The sequence below is a fragment of the Nematostella vectensis genome, chromosome 13 (genome assembly GCF_932526225.1).
Source record: "Nematostella vectensis chromosome 13, jaNemVect1.1, whole genome shotgun sequence".
In the NCBI taxonomy this organism is placed as follows: Eukaryota; Metazoa; Cnidaria; class Anthozoa; order Actiniaria; family Edwardsiidae; genus Nematostella; species Nematostella vectensis.
In genome coordinates, this window is record NC_064046.1 from 6,910,092 (window position 1) to 6,927,132 (window position 17,041).

General features: G+C 37.3%; 2 long non-coding RNA genes across 2 annotated transcripts; one reads left to right on the top strand and one right to left on the bottom strand.

Annotated features, from left to right (window-relative positions):
- Positions 1-11,600: 11,600 nt before the first annotated feature.
- Positions 11,601-12,404, bottom strand: LOC125559156. Its single transcript, XR_007306387.1, has 2 exons — positions 11,897-12,404; positions 11,601-11,734 (listed from the first exon to the last, which is right to left on the bottom strand). It is a non-coding gene; the product is annotated as an uncharacterized LOC125559156 (long non-coding RNA).
- A 1,650-nt stretch (positions 12,405-14,054) lies between these two features.
- Positions 14,055-15,041, top strand: LOC125559153. Its single transcript, XR_007306384.1, has 2 exons — positions 14,055-14,427; positions 14,591-15,041. It is a non-coding gene; the product is annotated as an uncharacterized LOC125559153 (long non-coding RNA).
- Positions 15,042-17,041: the final 2,000 nt, after the last annotated feature.

A 17,041-nucleotide genomic window follows, 5' to 3' on the forward strand; every position in this document is an offset into this window, starting at 1 on the left:
AGAGAGAGGAGAAAAATGCGTTAGGTTGTAAAGTTTATTTTCAAGTTAGTAATTTAAGCGTTTTCCCCGTGCCAGGTTGATAAAAGAATTGATCACCTATTGTCATACCTCTGTAAAAGTCCTATCCTTATATTATTTTTTCTAGCCCATCTTTTAATTTGTCCTTGCCTTTGTGAGGTTTTAGAATATGGTTTTCTGGCTAGTTTTTCTCTATAAATGATTTTTTTGCACTAAACGGGAAACAGGAAATATGTTTACTTAACATTCGTATAATTAAAGCGTACTGTTAGGAGCTGTCAAGTCTATTATCATACATCACCTGTTTTACCTTTGTATTTAGAGGTTGTAAATGTTGCCTCCCCGTGTTTATTTCAGGAGTCTTTTCCACATGGGGTTTGTGTTAAAATGTTTTAGATACTTAGTAAAGGAAAATATCCCGCAAGGCTAATTTAAGTGAAGTAATTTAAGCGTTCCCGCCGTAAGTGGAAACAAAAGAGTTGATCACGTATTGTCAAAACACGCTGAAAATTGAAGCTTTGTATAATGTTTTTCCTAGCTTCCATATTACCTTTTTGCTCTTAAAAGGTCTGAAGAATAGGGTTTTTCTACTGTCTTTCCTCTATAGATGCTTTTGTGGCTTTAGCCTGGCGAAAAAGGAATGAGCGCATTGCTTTTTAAATTGAACGTAATTAGTATGCTTAAGAGCAACAGTTGTAAAATTGAATATATAATTCTAGAGTTCTAAATGTTTTGAAGTTGTAAATGTGTGTCCGTGTATATTAGGTGACATTGTTAAGTCTTCACATTTACACGGGGATGAGCTTATATGTTAAGATAAGCATTAGAGGAAAAGGCTTTAGTTTGCAAAGTTAGTTTTGGTTAAGTAAAACACCACGTCAGGAGAAAATGCCGTTTTGCCGTTTAGGGTATTTTATTTAAAATTGGCGAAAATGGAGTGACATTAGCTCTATTTTAGCCGAAATCAAGGGATTTTTCTGTTATACTATAAGTAACGAATTTGAAATTTACAATATTAGACAATTTCTGCAATCACAGCCTTTGTGGAGACGTACAGATATTACACCATTTGAGCGTTGGATCCTTTTCAACATAATGAATTTCGTTACTTTTTCACATGTCCGTAACTTACTCCTTTGAGAGCCCTTCAGTTATTTCAATTTCCTCTACTTTACAAAAATTTGATATTCGACCCTTACTATTCATAACAAAATGGCCATACTCGATCCTTCAACAATTCAGTTCCTAAAGATACAGTAAAAATAACACTAAAGCACGATTAAGTAAAGATACTCCCGCATTTCAAGGACACTTAACACATTTTGTGTTCCTAAGGCTTTTCTTGGCGGGAGTCCTAAATTTTGAGGAGACTATGGATTTTTTGGACCTTTTTACATGTAAAAAGGAGCCAAACAACAATTGTCTATAAAAGAGTAAAAATACCCTTTAGTTCCAGGGAAGGTATAAATTTATACAATCCCAAACAGTCCCTGAGTTCAAATAGGAATGTATAAATTTATACAGTCCCGGAGTTCAAATAGGAATGTATAAATTTATACAGTCCCGGAGTTCAAAAAGGAATGTATAAATTTATACAGTCCCGGAGTTCAAAAAGGAATGTATAGATTTATACAATCCCCGAGTTAAAAAAGGAATGTATAAATTAATACAGTCCCGAGTTAAAAAAGGAATGTATAAATTTATACAGTCCCGGAGTTCAAAAAGGAATGTATAAATTTATACAGTCCCCGAGTTCAAAAAGGAATGTATAAATTTATACAGTCCCCGAGTTCAAAAAGGAATGTATAAATTTATACAGTCCCCGAGTTCAAAAAGGAATGTATAAATTTATACAGTCCCGGAGTTAAAAAAAGGAATGTATAAATTTATACAGTCCCGGAGTTCAAAAAGGAATGTATAAATTTATATAGTCCCGGAGTTCAAAAAGGAATGTATAAATTTATACATTCCTTTTTGAACTCCGGGACGGTATAAATTTATACATTTAACAATTGTTGTTTCGCTCCTTTTTAAATGTAACAGATACTGACAAATAAAAGATTTTGACATATCTTCCGGTTAACATGGACATTTTTATCGGTTATAGCTAAAACACTCATTGCTTTCTTTTATGAAACACGTCATTCGAGGTAATTTCTATTTCGCTTCTTTATAAATACAATAAATGATAAGAAATGGATGTTTTAGACATTCCATCCCGGAACACATAATCATTTGTGCCACGAATCGTAAAATTATCGATTGACTTCTTAACGTAAAAGGACGGGGGATTCATATTTAGTGAAATTAGCAAATTTTTAAGGCGAGTCTTGAGAAAATCGTATATTTTTGCCATTTCTTGCTAAACGGCAAAACGGCATTTTCTCCTGACGTGCTGTTTAATTTTTGCGTTTTCGCTTGCCGTCTACAACAAAAGAAGTGATTACCTATTGTTTCCTCGCTAAAAATTGGCTGCTTTCTCATGTAGAAAAGAGGAGTTTATGAAAACTAGATGCCCTCTTGTTATTTATCTATTCTCCATGACATGAAGTCTGTCTATTGCATCAAACTCATACTTAATAAACTTTAGACAGTCAATAGATCGTTATGTGCTAGACTCTTAGCTTTAGACGCTTCGTATCCCATGGCTTCATAGTCCTCTGCAGTACTCACGAATTCATCCTCATAAAAGCTTTTGGCTTCGTTGATAAGCACTTCCCAGTGCTCAGGAATTTCACCTTTTGCTTCCTGCTCTTCACTTTCACTCTCCTTCTCTTCGCTGTCATAATCACCATCTTCGCTTTCGCTTTCACTATCTATCCTACTCTCTGTCCCGCTTACACTAGACATCTCATCACTTTTGACGTTTGAAGCGGCATCAGTATCACTTTCCTCTTCTAAGTCAGCGTTATTTTTACATACTCCATTTTCAATATGCCGTTTGAGATTAAAGTTCCTTGTAAAGTGTTTACCGCAGTGCAAGCACTCATTTAAAGACATTTTTTTAAAGAACAGCTAAACATATTCTACGGAATAATAAAACTTATGGTAGCTTATGACTCTTTTAGACCTCGTAAATGATTCCTTCCAATAGCATGATAAGATTTATATCTCCCTAGACCATGTGGGACGACCATCGTGAGGTTTTACCGAATGCGCACATTCTGATTATCTCCATCAAGGACTCTGAATAACTCCCGTAGGACTCCGAGTAACTCCTGTAGGACTCTGAGTAACTGCCTGAGGACTCCGAGTAACTCCTGTAGGACTCTGAGTAACTGCCTGCAGACTCTGGGTAACTCCGAGAGGACTCTGAGTAACTTCTGTAGAGCTCTGAGTAACCACCTTAGGACTCTGAGTAACTACCTGTGGACTCTGAGTAACTTCCTGTGGACTCTGAATAGCCCCTGTAGGACTCTGTGTAACTGCCTGTAGACTCTGAGTAACTCCAGGGGAAATGAGAGTAACTCCTGTAGGAATCTGAATAACTCCTGTAAGACTATGAATAACTCCTTTAAGACTCTTAATAACTCCTGTAGGACTCTGAATAACTCCTGTAAGACTATGAATAACTGCTGTAGGACTCAGGGATGCCTTCACCTTAGGAATAAAATTAGATACTTCGTCTATAACATCTGTCGACAAGATAGGTGTAGATATATACCCTCCATCTACTTTCCTTAAAAGTAAAAGTCTCAGTGGAAGATTCCCCTTCCTATTTCGCACATTTGTGTATTTGATATCTTGCTCTCTCTTTTTAAGTACCTTACATAATTTCAGATTTCAATTTCAATTGATTCAGATTGTCTTTACGGTAAAACTCCCGCGCACAGTGAAGGCATTTGTATTCTTTTTCTTGATTATATTTTTTCATGTGTCTTTTAAACGTGTCTTTTCGATTGAAGGATTGCTCACACTTTTCACATTGAAAAGACTGGTTGCCATGAACAGATCTCTTGTGTCGCGCCAAATTAGTCTTCAATGAAAACTCTTTCTTACAAATATCGCACACGAAAACCATAATTCTTGTTCTTCTTTGTTCTTCTTCTTTGTCGATCCACAGGCTAGGAGGGGTAGTCTCAAATGAGCGGATTATTCTAGAGAGGACTGTTTATTTACCATCGATGAATAACAAGGGTATGACACGATACTTTTTTACCTCATTGACCAATCAGAGGGCACAAGAACTTATAAATGATAAAAGCACAATCACTTTGACAATGTGATCATAATCGAGTTATAATACCGCTGACAAGGAGGATACCGTATAAATGAAATACTAGTGCCTTTACTTTCCTAACGCCGGCCATAGCCCGAGAACAAAACGATCCTGCAAGCCTGGCATAATTAATGGCAAATCAGGGAGAGCAAAAATTCGCTGACCAAAGTAAATAGAGCTCAGAATGAACCTGCGTTGTGATGGAGGGAGATAGGATGGAAACCAATTGGAGTATAGTTAACTGTTTGGTGGATAATTTTACTCGATGAGTAGTAATGATGATTGTGAGTTGAGCAGAGTAAAGATAAGTTGAGTAGACCAAGCGGGGTAGAGATGATTGTTCAGAGGATGGGTAAAGGCTTTGGTTGAGAATAAGCGAAAATATGAGTTGAAGGGAGTAGAGGTAAAATATCTAGAGTAGAGTTAACTATAGATTACTGTTGAGTAGTTAGTTGAGTAGCGGAAAAGATGAGCATGACATTGAGATCGCTCAGAATCATTCGCTTATAATCTTTCGTTTTAAATACGTAACATGTTAGTGTCAGTTATCTCTGAATATACATTTTATTTGACATTTCCCTCCAAAGGCTAATACATGTAAAGATAAAGTATAAATTTTTCCTTTATTACTTCATTATAACCATCTGGTTCTCATCCCATGCAATTTGCCAGTGCGGAGGAAGTGGAATCTTATTCCACGGGGCACCTGTACGGACGTTTGTCTTAATACTTGCATCATGGGGTAGCCGAAGGGGCTTGTACGGCTTGCCGTATTCTTGCCGTGGCAATGTTATCCCGTATCGATTTTTTTTCTAAGGGAAAATATAAAAACACACTGTTATCTTATCTTTATCCAGATAACGTCCGAATAGGTGGTATAAAGAACAACTCGCTCTCTGGGTAATAAACTGGTGACAGTGTCATGTCTTGGAATATGTCTTTTCTGCAGTTTTAAGCCATGGGGTTATTGTCTTATCTTTATCGTCCTCTAAATGTATCCTGCCACGGCATTCTCTAGGTATAGAGTCAATGTTAGTCCTTTTGAACACAAATAATGCATCTTGTTGATCTAATACTGTTCATTTCCTTGTAAAGATTCTGGTAGGAGGACCCTCTTCTCAGATGAATCTCATGCTTTGCATTCTTGAACATGAACTCGCAGCTTATCTAGGGTTATGTAGTAAAATACAACTTATTTTTTTTCTTTTAAATAACTAAAATCAATGAGAGAACCCTAACTGATTTTTCGACAATTTCTTTAAACAAAATTCCTTGGTTCACGATCTATAAAACAAGGTATAGTTAAATAATACATTACCTGTTTCCAAAACTCTTGGACAGGGTATAGGTCAGCTTGCTCCATAACGACTAAAAGACACAGGGCGTCTTCGATTTTCAAAACAGGGTGGGATACCCTCTTGGATTTCTCAGATTCTGTGTGACTAACGCTTGGAGGAAACCAGACTTTATAGTAAAACTATTTCAAAAGCGCTTTTATGTATATCCAGGTTAATCCGGTTAGTCGAGTGTAAACGACTTCGAGTCCTATAGGCCAGTGCCGTACATTACTATTTTTGGTTATATCGATTTAATTACTTATTATGCAAATATTCAAAATGGCCGCGCGGAGTTTGAAATTTGAATTTGTTTTGTTAGCGAGACGTCGCATCGCAAAAAGCGACCAAAACAGCAAAATATCCTGCTCTATACCAAGTTTGATATTTGATTGATGAGTTACTGTGTTCGAAAGTAAAATATCGTTTGGGAAACCTTTTCAAATTGAGCGCTTTTATTGGAGACTGCCGTAAAATCGAACTCTTTTTGTAATGTTTACGTTTAGAAAAAGAGAAATATGAGTGTGATGGACCAAATTCTACGGCTTAGAACCTTGACAGGACTAAACTAGGATAAATGAGGATCATGGCATACTAAAACAATTTTCACCACAAGCCGAAACGAGTGCCCACAGGGTATGGTGAAAGTTGAGGAGAGCGGAGGTTGAATTGTGAGGACGAAAGTGCGAGTCAAGGCCCAACGTCTAATACAACAGGGAAAAATCGCCGAAGAATAGGTATGAAAATTCGTGTCAACATTTAGCCGGAAAGCATTTTACCCTACCCTTGTCTTTCGGGGGTTCGCTTCTTATCATTCTTTAGCTAAATGTCTTGCCCTGCGACCACCACAACAACATGGGGGGGGGGGCACTCTAGCTGTAAACATGACTGTTGGTTCCGACAGATACGAACATTTTATGCCCCCAAAAGAATGGAACCGCGCCACCCCTAAGAATATACCTGCATCTGAACTCTATACCCAAAACTCCACCAAGAATAGATAGCCCCCCCCCTTTCCCCCAAAAAAGTAACCCAAATCTGAGTTCTATTCGTAAATCATACAAAAGCTTGAAACTTGCCAGTCCCGTAAAAAAGTTTTAGATGGAAAATTTGCTTATCAAATTCAATTTATTTTTATTCCCTTTTATAAAAAAAACCTCTATCCTCCTCACCTCCAAGGCCCTAGTCATCAAACCCGGTACAATTTTACTTCCTTGTCTTCGCACCTTGTGTGAGCACACCACATGTGACAGGCCCTTAGTAATCACAACCTCACTCCCCTTACCATGCATTTCTCAACCTTTAATTTTACACTCTATGCCTTTTCCTATTTGTCTACGCACACCATAAAATAGCCCTCATCGAGTAAGCGCATTACATAGCCACTCAAACCAGTGCCCCCCTCTAAAATCTAATGCTAGAGGGGCATAATATGTTAAAATAAGCATTTGCGATAAGAACTTTTTGATGAATTAGCCACCCCTACTCATCCTTAAAAAAACCCAAACCTGAGTTCTATACATAAAATATACCAAGCATAGAAACTCTCCTCCCAAATAAATAACCAAACCTAAATTCTATAGCCCAAGCATACAAAATCTTGCTATAAGGGAGCTTCAACTCTCAGATTTGCTTATTAAATCAAATCAATTTTATTCCATTTTTATAAAAAAGACAACAAACAAACTCTGTGCAATAGGCACTGAGATAAAAAATGGGCCTGAAGTTACACCAAATATAAATATTTATTTTCCATACAGTATGATATCTATGACTGCACAATCATACTCCTAGAATCTTCAAGGCCTAGTAATCAAACCTGGTACAAGAGGGGTAAAAAGAAGGGCATAATATGCCAAAATAAGCATTTGCGATAAGGACTTTTTGTCAAATTAGCCCCCCCCCCCCCCCAAACAAAAATACCCAAACCTGAGTTCTATCCATAAAATATACCAAGTATAGAAACTTACCTCCCAAACAATTACTCAAACCTATATACCCCAAACATATAAATTCTTAATATCACTATAGTTTTAAAAGGGAGCTTCAACACTCAGACTTGCCTATCAAATCAAATTAATTTAATTCCTTTTTTATAAAAAAGACTCTTTGCACATATAATAGAGACTGATGAGGAAAAAAATGGGCCTGAAGTATCACCAAATATGAATAGATATTTTCCATATGATATCTGCTCTAGTGAAGCTTGGAGCCTCTGGTACCCAGGGTATGACTACACTCCCATTCTCCTATTATCCCCAAGGCCTAGTAATCAAACATGGTACAAGTTTACTTCATCTTCACAACCTGTGTCAGCACCCCCAATTAGACATACCCTTAGTCACCACCCCTTTGCCCTTACCATGCCTTTTCCTCACCCTAGTTTACACTTTATGCCTTTTTCCATTTGTCTGCACACACAATGAAATACACCCTCAATGGCTCTAACTTGGTGTTAGAACCTGTGTATTAAGCACGATTTGTGTCACAAAACTTCCTTTTTTTGATAAAATGAATCATGTTGAAAACAGAGTTGGATACAATGAAGTCCTTTGAGGATGGTTCTGACACCGAGGTATACACACACCCCTCATTGAATAAGCACATTACATAGCCCCTCAAACAAGTGCCCTCTCTAGAATCCATTTATAAAAAAAGCCATAATATGAGCATTTGTGGTAAGGACTTTTTTACAACGAGTAATAGCAATCTAATGAAGCAATGAATAATGACTGCCATCCCTGAGATTTACTGATCATAGCAAATCTATTTATTCCAGGATCAAATATAAACATTTAAACAGTACTTTCATGTAGTGTCTTTAAATTGCATACAATAAACAGTGACTCGCGGCCAATCTGTATACGATTTAGCTTCATTTTTTGTAATGAGACTCGCTACCATTCTGTATAAGATTCATTTTAGTTTCAATATCCCAGCTAAAATTTTTCTTGGAGTGTCTTCATTCCGAGTGCGAAAGGACTCTGCATTTGTATGACTTGATGAAACGTACAACTAGATAATTGGTGATCAATGTTATAGTCTGCTAGCAGTGGCTTACCCTTCCGCGTTCATTACGACATTACAGTACGATTCGGTCGTAAAAATAACCCTGCAAATGAGGTCTGTTGCCGATGAGAAACAACACAAATAGGGTATATATGACGCACTGAGTCGGTGAAATCCCTGCTTAAACAGATAAGAAGAAATCACTGCTAGCAGAGAGTTAAAAAGCGGCGTTCAACAAGATTTTCCCGATTCGGCGGAACCGCCATTTTGTTTTCACACTCTGAGTTGAGGCGTGTCCGCGTGAGACTGGGCATAGTAATACTCATCTCTGATTGGTTAATCAGATTGTTTATCAAATATAACCAAAAATGGTAATGTTCCGCACTGTAGGCTAGCCAATCCGACAAGACATGAACGAAAGTCTGGACTAGTATAACCAAAAACCTGTTTGTACGCGAGTGAGAGTTGGATCCCAATCACACAATAAATAAATAACATTTATTCGAGGGGGTAACTTAAACAACAAAATAAAGGTTAGATTTAGAGCAAAGAAAATGTATCAACAAAGAATGAAACGGAACCATGTTAAAACCAAGCGAATGTGTAAAGAACCGCTATAATAAACCCGACCCGTAAGTTCAGCATTATGTTCTAAAAAAAGTTTACCATGTCATACCTCTTACTCTCTTAAATAGAGGGATTTGGGAGAAAGAATTGTTGTTAGAGCTGAGCCAACAAGGTCAATGTCGTTTGAAGCCAAAACAAAACAAGATCACCCCATTCTTCTCCTCTAAAGCGGGAACGTTTAAAATCTCGACACTTGGCTAAATTTTCTCTAACAAATTGTATTTCCTTACTTGGCCAAAAATGAACGACAACAACAACAGAGACGCTTTAATAAACACAGTTCTAAGTTTCGTGTTATATTCTTGAAATACACTATCCAAGAGAGGCTAGGAGAACTCCCTGATTTAAGTCAAGCACCCTATCCGAAATATAGTTCTACCGTAGAACTTTGCTCTAAGTTTAATTCAGGGGAAACCAGAGTATTAAATTCGTGATATTTTGTTTACAGTGTCAAATAACAAAAAGTCCTCACACACTTTGGTAGATCATCTATCTGTCATTGAGATTCAATTAAGTGCATGCGCAATAACGCTAGAATCAAAAAGCCCAAACTGTCGCGATCTCGTACCAGAACAATGAATACAATACACCAAAAACTGGAAATCGACTCTGCCAAGTTAAATTCGATTTCCAGTTTTTGGTGTATCGCAATAACGCTAAGGTGCATTACGCTCTAGAGTAAACTCTGTACTTTTGAGTTTGAGGTCTCAAAACTTAAACACGGAATTAGCTATTGCAAAAATAAAACTTTCAGGAGATAATTCAATATTTTATCTTTTATTTGATATATAGTTTGTACATCTAGTGAAAATTGCGGCGCGCCAATATTTTTTTCCGCGGACACGTCGTTTACCTGTCCCGAGACCTTAAGCTCTTTTTGTATTCACAGGAAGGAGCTGAGCCTTTTTCTTAACAATACTTTATGTTTACGCTATCATAGTTGGAGAAAGGTGAAAAGTAAAGCAAAGCGCTTTAATTGTCGTTCTAGTCCTGCTCCTACTTAATCAAAACTGTTATACTTTTCTCCCCTAAAATGCTATACTTTTTCCCCTGAAACTAAAAGAGTCATGGCATCATTTCTGCCTTGGATTATAGAAATGAGGCAATGATCTTTTGATATGTGATCGACTTGAAGCATTAATTTAAACTTTATATAGTTTAAATGATTTAGGCGGGAGACCTGAACGCTATTTTTTAATCTAAAGTTTATTAAGTTTAAGTTCGATGCAATAGTGTAAAAACAAAATCTGCCGGTAAAAATAAAAGACAGACTTCATGTCATGGAGAATATGGAAGTAACAAGAGGGCATCTAGTTTTCATAAACTTCTCTTTTCGACATGAGAAAGCAACCAATTTTTAGCGAGGAAACAATAGGTAATCACTTCTTTTGTTGTAGATGGCAAGCGAAAACGCTAAAATTACTTAACCAAAAATAACTTTGCGAACTAAAGCCTTTTCCTCTAATGCTTATCTTAACATATAAGCTCATCCCCGTGTAAATGTGAAGACTTAACAATGTCACCTAATATACAAGGACACACATTTACAACTTCAAAACATTTAGAACTCTAGAATTATATATTCAATTTTACAACTGTTGCTCTTAAGCATACTAATTACGTTCAATTTAAAAAGCAATGCGCTCATTCCTTTTTCGCCAGGCTAAAGCCACAAAAGCATCTATAGAGGAAAGGCAGTAGAAAACCCCAATTCTTCAGACCTTGTAAAAGCAAAAAAGTAACATGAAAAGCTAGGAAAACATTATACAAAGCTTCAACTTTCAGCGTGTTTTGACAATACGTGATCAACTCTTTTGTTTCCACTTACGGCGGGAACGCTTAAGTGCACCAGTCCCTTAGATTCAACTGAGGAGTTCCAAATAAGAAATTTCAAAATCGCTCAAAAGTGGTTTAAAGTTAGCCCCTGGTTCTCTTATCATGGTTAAAAAGTTTGAGTTACATACAATAAATATTTTTCGAGAAATTCCGAATTTACGATTTTGCCTATCAAATCGCCGATTTGGGGGCATTTTTCACCTTGCGTAAAAAAATCGCAAAATATTCTTTAAATATATGCGGAATTAAAAATAGCGATACAGATCCTTAGAAAGGCGTTGATAAGGTATAAATCGAGTGGTTTCTTCACTTTTTCCGACAAAAAAAGGATATTTTATTGCTGTCTAAACATGTCAATAAAAAATGTCGACTTGAAAAATAGTCTAAATTAGGGGCTTATAAAACCGATGGTACATGGATTTTCGCAGAAATTTTGCACTTTGAGCAAAGATTGGTGTTATTTCTTTCGATTCAGCAAATAAAAAATTGGGGGAATCAAATTCCCGAATTATAATGAAGCCGAACGCAACCCCATGTCAAGCTCAAATAACACGCGATTTTCTTGACAGCCGTCTTTATTAGATACACATACCTGTTTGTACAGGAGACAAATCACAAAAAATAATCTCTACCCTTGCTGTATACTAATCTCAGATGCTGTATAATTGTTTTGGTTCATCCTTGGAAGTCACTGGAATTCAATAAAGACATTACAATGAAAAATATTTGCTATTTTGTACAGATTTCATTTAAGAACGCCTGCCGGAATGGCAAACTTTGAAGGTTTGTTTGGGTTTTAAAGTTTCTTTACGCTTCATTGAAGTAAAAGATATTCAAGCACATTAGTTCTTACCTTCTGTCAAGAGGTTTCTGGGAAAAAGGCCGATTTATGAGATTAATTTCAATGCAAATGTCAAGTACTTGAACACGAGTCTGGTTTCAAATGACAACAACTGATCAGCGGTCTACCAGATGAGCATGCGTGAATTTCCAAAGGAAACCCGATATAAAGAATAGTTCAACTAGTCGGCTTGCAGTTTTTATTTTAGATTGTTTCTCATTTTATGTTCTTCATTCTAAAAAAACATATTAATGATGCCAAAATTATTTTAAAAATTAATATGGGATATGTATATGCGTATGCGATACTTGACATTATCATGTCACTCACAGCAGGCAAGAGACCATGATGTATCATGGTCTCTTGCAGCAGGACATCACCCGAAAGTAGGAGATATCTCTTCTCAGCAGGCTCGCCTGTTGTGAAAGCGTAATTCTAGATAGGAAACACCAATCGAAGAATAAAACACAAATACCACAAGCAAACATGCTTCGTTGACATAAGGGCATAAGCTGGAAGAATTGTCACACTCCCTCGAAACGGCATCCTGTTACAGTAACACCTCCGTTAGCCACAAAAGGCTTTAGGGCAACACAAAGAGATCACATAAATCTGCTTCTTATAAAATCAGGCAAGCTAGAATTGTAAATCAGATGATGCTTGATATTTTTCTTGATCATGACTACCTGTGATTACGCTGTTTGCGTGGGTGGTCCTTGTGGCCCTAGTGTCGATTGCAATTCAAAGTGCGTTCTTCTGAAAGACTGTAACAAGGATATTCGTGGACACAAGAAGCTGCTTAACATATCAGACAAGTCTCTTCAAACTGAGTTTGAACTTCTTCTTGCTAGAGCTGGCAAGTGAATCATGATTTATCGACCGGGGTATTTGTTAAGCGCGCGCGTAGGTGACTCTTGAAACGCAAATGTAATCACAGGTAGCCCAGGCGATGGTTGCTTGTTCGTAGCTCGGAATCCGGCTGTTCTGAGTGGGGACGAGTAAAGCGACGACGAGTAAAATGAGTTCTCTAATAAAAATCTGACTATCCCCGAAAGAACAAAGAGGGATTTTTTATGCCTTTGCAGTATCTTCACGGGACTTTTACTTGCCGGATTTGGCTGCGTACCAGGGTTATCTAGCTTATGCTTTATAGTTTTGTCTACAAATAGCACTTCCATTGGGAACCGACCTTCGGCCGTTGTGGGGGGATGCGTTCGCAACCCCAGCATCCCCCCTCCCCCCTGGGTACGGGACTGCATTTTGCTTGTTCTCTGAACATATTTTGGGGAGTCCCTATTTCAACTCAACCTCCCGTTTGGTAGACTCGACTTCTTTATCGTTGTGTGTGTGTGGGGGGGGGGGGGGGGGGGACGGAGATTTCTTTTTCATTACAGACTTTGCGCAAAAGTACAGACTTGCTCACAGGCTAAAACATCCCTCGCATTAAAACAATGTCAATTAGCATTATATCTTTCGTTTAGCGAAAGTATTATTTTACCCCTCAAACACGGGGAGTAGATCGTCGTCTGTATCGGAATCATAGACATGTTCATTCAATCTGTCGCAAGCTGCAACTGATTTTGTAACCCTTTTCCAGGCAGTCTTGTTGGCATTGCACAGTTGTTGGTCTTGTTATATCAAGCAAAGTAGCCAATAACAAGTTACTGTTCTCACGGCAATCTACGATTGTGTTTGTGCAGAGCGGCTTTTGTTTTTTTCTTAATACAATGCAGGGAAGTAGCCTCTAACGGCAATCAACAGTTTCCATTGAGTTAACTGACAGCTCAGTGTTTGGACAGAGTGATATTTGTTTTCTCTTGTTACAAAGTAGCGAAGCAGCCCATTTAAAGTCACTATTCTCACGTAGTTGCCGATTTTCCAGCTACCGATTTTTCAAACTACTTCAGTCACCTGGAGCAAGTCGGTAATTTTGCGCAAAGTCCGTAATGAAAAAGAAACTCTGTCCCACCGGCGCCCCGCAACAAGGGCACACTTGCCCTAGGGACTCCCACCAAAATGTCAGCAAGCTGTTTTTTCTTTGGCGACATTTTTTTATTTTATGTATATGTTTGTGTATTTAAAAATAAATAAATAAAAAAAACCCGGTCCGCCGAGGTCCGGTCCGCGTAGGTCCGTGAAGGTCCGGTCTTCATTTTACAGAGGCCCGCTCTTATTGATAAAATTTCAGCAGTAATCAAGCAGTGCTCATGCGCACACAACTAATATGCAGATAAACGTAAATATACAATTTTTACTCTTACGCCTAAGTTCTTTACCAAATCATCAGATGTTTTTGAAAATAGACAAACAAGATATGATATCGACTTTTTATCAAATATGGTTTTCTAATAAAGAAAGACTAAGACTCAAAACTGTCTGTTCTTATGGGGATTAGGATACCTGTGGAAAGTCACGCATTCTCATCTGGCAGACGGCTGATCAGTTGTTGTCATTTGAAACCAGACTCGTGTTCAAGTACTTGACCTTTACATTGAAATTAATCTTACAAATCGGCCTTTTCCCTAGAAACCTCTTGACAGAAGGTAAGAACTGATGTGCTTGAATATCTTTTACTTCAATAAAGCGTAAAGAAACTTTAAAACCCAAACAAATCCTTCAAAGTTTGCCATTCCGGCAGGCGTTCTGAACTGAAGTCTGTACAAAATAGCAAATATTTTTCATTGTAATGTCTTTATTGACTTGCAGTAACTTCCAAGGATGAACCAAGACTATTATACAGCATCTAAAATTAGTATACAGCAAGGATAGAGTTTATTTTTGGTGATTTGTCTCCCGTACAAACAGGTATGTGTATCTAATAAAGACGGCTGTCAAGAAAATCGCGTGTTATTTGAGCTTGACATGGGGTTGCGTTCGGCTTCATTATAATTCGGGAATTTGATTCCCCCAATTTTTTATCTGCTGAATCGAAAGAAATAACACCAATCTTTGCTCAAAGTGCAAAATTTCTGCGAAAATCCATGTACCATCGGTTTTATAAGCCCCTAATTTAGACTATTATTCAAGTCGACATTTTTTATTGACATGTTTAGACAGCAATAAAATATCCTTTTTTTGTCGGAAAAAGTGAAGAAACCACTCGATTTATACCTTATCAACTCCTTTCTAAGGATCTGTATCGCTATTTTTAATTCCGCATATATTTAAAGAATATTTTGCGATTTTTTACGCATAGTGAAAAATGCCCCCAAATCGGCGATTTGATAGGCAAAATCGTAAATTCAGTTTTTCTCGAAAAATATGTATTGTATGTAACTCAAACTTTTTTACCATGATAAGAGAGCCAGGGGCTAACTTTAAACCAATTTTGGGCGATTTTGAAATTTCGTATTTGGAACTCCTCAGTTGAATTTAAGGGACTGGTGCACTTAAATTAATTCACTTAAATTAGCTTTGCGGGATATTTTCCTTTACTAAGTATCTAAAACGTTTTAACACAAACCCCATGTAGAAAAGACTCCTGACATAAACACGGGGAGGCAACATTTACATTTTGGTAAAAAATTGTTATGAATTAAATACTCAATTTGAGTAACTTGCGCTAAAGCATAACTAATTACATTAAGTTATTATCGCCAGAATAACGCGACAAAACCATCGAAAGAAAAAAAGTAGTCGGGAAACCCTAATCTTCAATACTAGGAAACGAAAACACAGTGAGATACTACGCAAGCTACACCTTAAATAGTAACTTCATACGCGAGTAAAAATTATCAAAAGGCTTTAACTTTTAGCTACGAACAATAGGTGATCGAATCTATTGTTTCAACTTACAGGGGTAAATGATTAAATTACTGAAAATAACTTTGCGGGATTTTACTAGGTATCTAAAACATTAAACATTAAACACAAACCCCTGTAGAAAAGACTCCCAACATTATGAACACGGACAGGCATTTCAACATTTAGAACCTCTAAATGCAAAGGTATAACAGGTGATAATAGACTTATTATTTTAACAGGGCGCTTTAAGCATACTAATTAGGCTAAGTAAGAACATTTTCCCTATCCCCCGTTTAAGGCTCCAAAACCATTTATAGAGAAAAACTAACCGGAAAATCATATTCAAGAAACCTTACAAATGCAAGGAAAAGTGATAAGATAAGCTAGAAAAAATAATATAAGAGTAGGACTTTTACTGAGGTATAGGTGATCAATTCTAATACAGACGCCACGGAGAAAACGCTTGAATTACTAACTTGAAAATAAACTTTACAGCCCAATACTCTTCTCTCTCTATCTCTCTTAAGATGTTGACATAAATCTATGAAGAAAAGACTAACCCGTGTCATAATAAATACGGATAGGAATCTCAACATTTAGAACGTTTAAGTATAGAGGTAAAAGGTTGATGTATTTATCGTGTTGACAGCGAAGTTATCAATATTATCGACTGTTCACTAAACGATGGAGACGATTCTAACGGCAGAATTCTCTTTCGCAAGGGATAGGGTACTGGAGTAATGGATAATAAAGAAACAGACAGTGTATAAGCGAGGGGAAAACATCAATATTATAAGGGTTATATTATTGATACCTTTAGCTAAAAAAAACAGGTTTTACTCTTCCATCTCCCCCTCCCCTCCCCCCTAAAACTTACACGATGGACATTTCAATAGCTATTCAAGTACCCTATTGTATAAACCGGTTTTACTAGTCTCATCCTTGCTCTGATTGGTCGCCATATGCCCTATTGTATAAACCGGTTTTACTAGTCTCATCTTCGCTTTGATTGGTCGCCATTGTTCTCGATGCCTTTATATTTGAGCCACCACCCGGACGGTTCGGTTGGATCAGTAAGACCCACACAGTACACATCTCTCCCCAGTCTCCACAACAATACCCACTCCCTAACTATTGGAATATATTAAAGTTGCCTTGACTAAATGAAAAAAATATATAAAAAAATGAAAAATAAAAAAGTGAAAAATATATACATCCTATACGTATCAGAGCAAACAATAGAACTTGCAGATACTCAAGGGCTTGCAATTATTGTGCTAGTCATCCCCAGCATACTACTGATCTGCCAGATCCGATCTTGTACTCCTCGCGGTCTGATGCTACGGAGAACCTGCCGAGGTTGCTGTGCATCTCGCCCTTTAGGTCTTTGTAGATTTGCATACCGTAGGCCGC